Source organism: Nelumbo lutea, chromosome 6, assembly GCF_056320005.1.
Source record: "Nelumbo lutea isolate HS-2025 chromosome 6, American lotus-T2T, whole genome shotgun sequence".
Lineage (NCBI taxonomy): Eukaryota > Viridiplantae > Streptophyta > Magnoliopsida > Proteales > Nelumbonaceae > Nelumbo > Nelumbo lutea.
In genome coordinates this window covers 16,231,837-16,238,403 of record NC_142689.1, presented here as the reverse complement: position 1 = coordinate 16,238,403, position 6,567 = coordinate 16,231,837, and positions in this window count along the sequence as shown.

Here is a 6,567-nt window from a genome sequence, read left to right as displayed (position 1 = left end):
CGGGCTTAGCATATCGAATCGGATATGGCATGTCCGAATTTGATTTATTAACATTCGAGTCCGAATCGGATGATATCTACGAGCCGATTCGAATCGAATTCGGATTATAATGGGATATAAGATTAGCTAAAAATGACTTTAATAATATCTTTTATGAATAAAAATGAATTGAAAGTTACTTGTATAAAACTTGAACATATGACAATTTAGTGAAAAATATTAAGACCAACCACAATAATAGATATAATATATTTTTTAAGTATATATATATATATATATATATTATTCAAATAGAATCGAATCAGATTATATCGAATCGACTAGAATATATCAATATATTTGATCCAATTCTAAATAAATCGAATTTGCATTAGGCTTAATAAGATAAAATTCGGATTTCAAATTAGATAATCAGATGCCGCTGCAGCCCTACTTATTAGGGTTGTTCATAACAAGGCCCAACCTGAATCGATCCAATTCGAGTCAGGCGGGTTTTTATCAACATCGGTCGGTTTTGGGTTGTACAAATTCATAAACCGATGGTTCGGATCGGTTTTCGGTTTTCTTGTGTGAAAACCAACCCGAATTGAACCGACTTAGTTCCTACTTAACTAAAAGTTGAAATATCTGAAAATATATATTCCAATATCTATACTAAAAAATATATATTATGAAATATGTCAGATATATATTTCCAAAAAATATATATTCTAATATATTTGTATGTATATTTTTGTTTATATATATATATATATATATATATATATATATATATATATATATATATATATATATATTTCTAAAATACATATTTCAGTTTTAAATATATTTCCATAAAACTAGGTGGCCATGGGGGGCATGGATGAACTTAGAGTTGAAACCGACCCAACCCGACTCAAATCGACCAAGTCAATTTTGCTTAACACTGGGTCGGTTTCGGTTTCCATCTCAGGTAACCCAACCAGGTCGGGTTGGTTGGAAAAACCTCAGTAAAGCGACCCAACCCGACCCGTGAACAGCCCTACTACTTATCATGCCTCAAATATTAGAGTCTGTTTGGTTTTGTGTTGGAAGTGATATAAATTGATTGGTTTGATTCAGCCGTGGTGGTTGAGCACCTGTGTGTGGCGTACTAAATACAGCTTTTAACAAATTGGAATTAATTAAACGTGATGGAACGGGCTGTAGAATCAATAATGAGTTTCAACACCAGCCTGCTGAATAGCCATCACGTTCAGCTAAACCTTGATCAGCTTCTAGCATTTTTGTATGGACCCAACTCGCCCATCCCTAAAACCCTCCCAAATGGACATGGTCCAACTTTGGCTGAGACTGGACTGGCCACACCATGCTTAAGACCTATAAAAACATTATATATACTAGCAAATGTATATATGCTTGGATTAGGGTTGTTCACGGGTCGGGTTGGGTCGGTTTACTGCGGTTTTTCCAACCGACCCGACTTGGTCGGGTTACCTGATATAGAAACCGAAACTGACCCAGTGTTAAGCAAAACTGACCTGATCGGTTTGAGTCGGGTTGGGTCATTTCGGTTCTAAGTTCACCCCTGTGATAAAATCTTGCTAATTTAAAAAACAGTCATAAATTAAACATCATTTCAGCCATCTCCTATGATAAAATTTAAATGAAAATTTAATCACAAAAGTTGTTCATTAATCAATATTCACTAATCCAAAGTTTCCTGCAACCATTCAAAAACTAGGTGGCCTAATGGGCTTTGAAACTTCATGTTTGAACTAGGAACTAAGTCGGTTCAGTTCGGGTTGGTTTCGGCTTTCTTGTGTGAAAACTGAAACCGACCCAAATCATCGGTTTAGGAATTTGCACAACCCGAAACCCACCCATACCAATGAAAACCCAACCGACTTGAGTTGGGTCGGTCCGGGTTGGTCGGTTTGGTCAGGTTGGGCCTTCTTATAAACAACCCTAGCTTGGATATGGTAATTTTAAATAATAATAATAATAATAATTTATATATATTAAAATTGGTCCTACCATGTCAGCATGTCTCTCATTTGAGAGAAATTATTTATTTATTTATTATTTTTAATTTTTTTAATTTCGTGTCATTTTTGAAACAACCAATGAGAAGCACTTTCTCATTAACCTAATTAATCTCCTCTCCTAAAATTACTTCTGAACTACCTACCCCACTTTCTCAAAAATTATCTCTAATTCCTATTTATCTCCAAAACTATCTTTGATTTAGTAGAGAGTTTCTCTACTAAATTATCTCTAATTCCAATTTATCCTCTCCCCTACTTTTTATCTATATCAATCTAAAGAAATTTTGGATTAAAAAAATTAAGAATTCTTTAAATACTCTAACAAAATTATAAAATAACTTTAAAATATTTATCAAAAACACAAAAAATAATTTTATATTTTCACAAAATATATCAAGAAATTATGTAATAGCAATTTAAATTATGTTTTTTTCTAAATTATCAATTTATATGTTTTTTAAATAATTAATAATATGTATAGCATTAAATAAATAAAATTCAAATAACAAAAAAAAAATTAAATATTGATTATTTAAATATTTATAATAACTAGATTTTAAATAGTTAAAATAACGAAATTATGTAATAAATTTAAAAAATTTCTTCAAAGTAGAAAAGTAATTATAACATAATAGTTAAATTAATAATAATTTAATATATTACAAATTTAATAATGAAATTATGTAATCATAGTATAAATTATGATTTTATGGATAATTAAATTCAATAAACAATTAATATTTTACATATTATTTAAATATTTATCATAACTAGATTTTAAATAGTTAAAATAACGGAATTATGTAATAAAATTTTAAAAAATTCTTCAAAGTACAAAAGTAATTATAACATAGTAGTTAAATTAATAATAATTTAACAAATTACAAATTTAATAATGAAATTATGTAATCATAGTATAAATTATGATTTTATGGATAATTAAATTCAATAAATAATTAATATTTTAAAACTTAAATATTTTACATATTATTTAAGTATTTAAATAACTAAATATTTTAAATAACAAAATATTTAACATAACTAGATTTTAAATAGTTAAAATAAATAAATTTTAAAAATCTAAAAAGTAGAAAAATAATTATAACATAATATTGAAATTAATAATAATTTAATATTTTTACATAATATTTGTAAATAATTAATTTCACTTATATCAAGTAATAATTCGAGAAAATAACTTTCAAAAAAATAATATTTATTAATAATAATTTTAAACTCCTAATCTGTATCTATTATATAATTATATAGACTAAAATTATTATTTATTGTCTTTTGTGATAAATGTATTTTCAATAAGTATGTATAAATATATTTTGTTTAGTTATTTAATAGAAATTTTTCAATAATTATTGGAGATTAAATTACTATTGTTGAAATTTTTAATTTTAATTTATTGTACTTATTGTATTTATTGTGTTTATGTTATAAGTTATTGATTAATATTTAGTAGAGATTATACTATTTATTGACTAAGTTAATATATTTTTAGTAATTATTGTATTTTTGTAATTTTTGTAATTATTGTAGTTTTCATTATATATTTTTTCAATAATTGTGTATTTTTCCTATAAATTTTCAATAATTATTGGAGATTAAACTATTGTTATTTATTAGAGATAAGACTATTAATTTAGCTGACATTATGAGTGTTCATGAGTTGGTTTAGTGTGATTGTAGGCTATTTGGTCAACCAAATTGACATGGTCAGGTTAGGGAGGTTAGCTGAAACCGACTAACCTTTTGTGGAAATTGACCCACTCAAGTTGTATTGGTTTGGTCAGTTTGTTCAAAAGATTTAAGCTTGAAAATTTAATTTAATTTTAAAAATTATAGTGCAATTATTAAATAATAAATTTAAAAATTAGATTTATGATATAAAACATTTTAGACTAAGAAATATGGGAAATTTTCCATTTTTTATATTAAAATTTATATTTAAAATATAAAATATTAATATATATCCATGGTTAGGTCATTCGATTTTGATCGGTTTACAAATGGCTAAAGTGGAACCGATCCAACTTAGTTGAATTGGGAAATTTTTGAACCAAAGCCAACCTAAAATACTAGAAAATCGACCAACTCGGGTCAAGTTAATTGGGTTGGTTGGTTTCATCAGTTTGATAAATAAACCTAACTAAAATTAATTATTATTATTTTTGTATTATTAAACATTTATTAAAAGTAGTATATAAAATATGAATAATTATCAATTATTTAAAAAGTTGAAAATATAAAACAATTGTATACTCTTATGCGTTTCTATTAGGGTCATTTATCAGAACACACTTTTAGGGATGACAATTTCCCCATCCCTGATGGGGACCTGACTTCCCCGACCCAATGGGGCTGGGGATGGGGATTGTTTTGGCGGGGTGGGCGTGGGGACAAGGATTAATAGGAATCCTAGATCGAGGTCGGGGTCGGGAATGGGGATTGAGGTCCAATTGAATGGAAATTTATTAAATCTTTCAATCAACAACAATAGAAATTTACCATGTAGTTGATACTCAATATATCATTTTGATCATTTCTATCATCAAATTGAATATTGAGTTGACGGTGACAGTTTTTTCAAAACTAGATCAAACCAGATGGTTAGACCAAAAAAATTGGGAACCGAACACCGTTTCACCTCAAAACCGCTTTTTGTCCAAAAACTGTTTATTTGGTTAGTGAACTATTGACCGATGTAGTCAAACCATCAACCCGGACAATAGTTTATGTCTTTTTTTTTTGTTTTTCTATTTTTTTTTTGTCAAAGCAGGTCATATGTTTGAACCGAACAATCGGACCGTTTGACCCCATAATGGTTCCCTATCCGGTCCAATTTTAAAAACCTTGGACGGGGAGCGGGTGCCTTGCCTTGAGCTTGGCATGGTGTGCAGCATGACTTGGCTAGACCTGTTCATGGGTCAGGTCGGGCTTTCACTTTGTATTAACAGATTTTTCTAAGGCCCGAGCCCGAGCCCGAGCCCGATTTGACCATCGGGCCTACAACTTGGGCCCGAGCCCAGCCCTCATAAAAAGCCCGAAGCCCGGGCTTGGGCCCAAGCTCGAAATTTAGCCCATACTGTTACTACTGCTGAAGCGGCTAAATAGATAGATAGAGAGAGATAAATTATAAAGAAAAGAATAAAAAATGTATATATTAAATTATAAATATATTTCAGTAAATACTATATTATTTATATATTTTATATAATATATAAAATACATATTATATATTTTATAAAATATATAATGTTGAGTCGGGTCGGGTCGGGCTTTTTTGACAAATCCCGAGCCCGACCCGAAACACAGTCGGGCTTACTATGTTAGGCCCGAGATCAGGCCCGCGGGCCTAATTACATGACCAAGCCCGACCGGGGTGCGAGCTGGGCTGGGTCGGGCCATCGGGTTACCTGGCCCATGAACAGGTCTACACCTGGCACAAGGCCCAACCCACGGCATGGCACGAGCCATGAGCCATGCCAAACTGACCACCCAAATTATATTAGAGGAGGGAGGCATGTCCAAGAACGCCTCATGGGCCAGCATGGTACAACTCGCACTTTGTGCGGGCCACATGCAAGTTATGTCGTGCCGACCCAACACAACCCAATTTACACCTCAACCTGAACCCACTCAATAATGGGGATGAGGCAAGGAAATTCGAGGGTTCTCCATCCTTGATGAGGAGTGGGGTGCCTTGCCCCTAAATTCACCCGACATTGAGGAGTGGTTACCATGCCTTGAACCCACGTGACACTGGGGACGGGGCAGGGATGAGGTAAAGTGTCTTGACTATGGTGCAGGGAAAGGGATGGGGTGCCTTGCCCTAAACCCACCCCGTTGTCATTCCTATATAATTGTTAATTATTAGTGGAATTAATAAAAATATTAGATTTTATAATTATTTTTATTTATTTAAAGTTAATCAAAATTTCATTTAAAAATAATAAAAAGAATAAAAATTATTAAAATTACTACAAATTATTAATAAAACTAAATTTATCAAAAAATATTTGTTTATATTAAATTAACAATAATTATTTTTATAAATCAACATTAAATGAAAAATAAAATTATTAAATCTTTCAGATTTTCCTGTGCATCGCACGGGTCCTACTACTACTACTAATAATAATAATAATAATAATAAAAGGGTTTGACTATAATGCTATAAAGACAAATAATAAACGGGTTACACTATGCTTCCTTGATTATAAGTATTACATACACTAGTAAAAGTTTACATGCTTGCATATAGTAATTTCAAATAATAATATTAAAATAAGATTTTGACTATCATGCCAAAAGGACACAATATAAGCAAATTTTATAACCAATCAAAAGTGGTAGCCAATCACTAGGGGTTTGGTTGGTCAAATGCTTTCGGAATAATGTCTTTTGGCATCATGGGTTATAATAATAATAATAATAATAATAATAATAATAATAATAATAATAATAATTCATGTTTTATATCTTTTGAAATTTTTGTTATTTAATTATGATGTCATGATCCATTTAACTT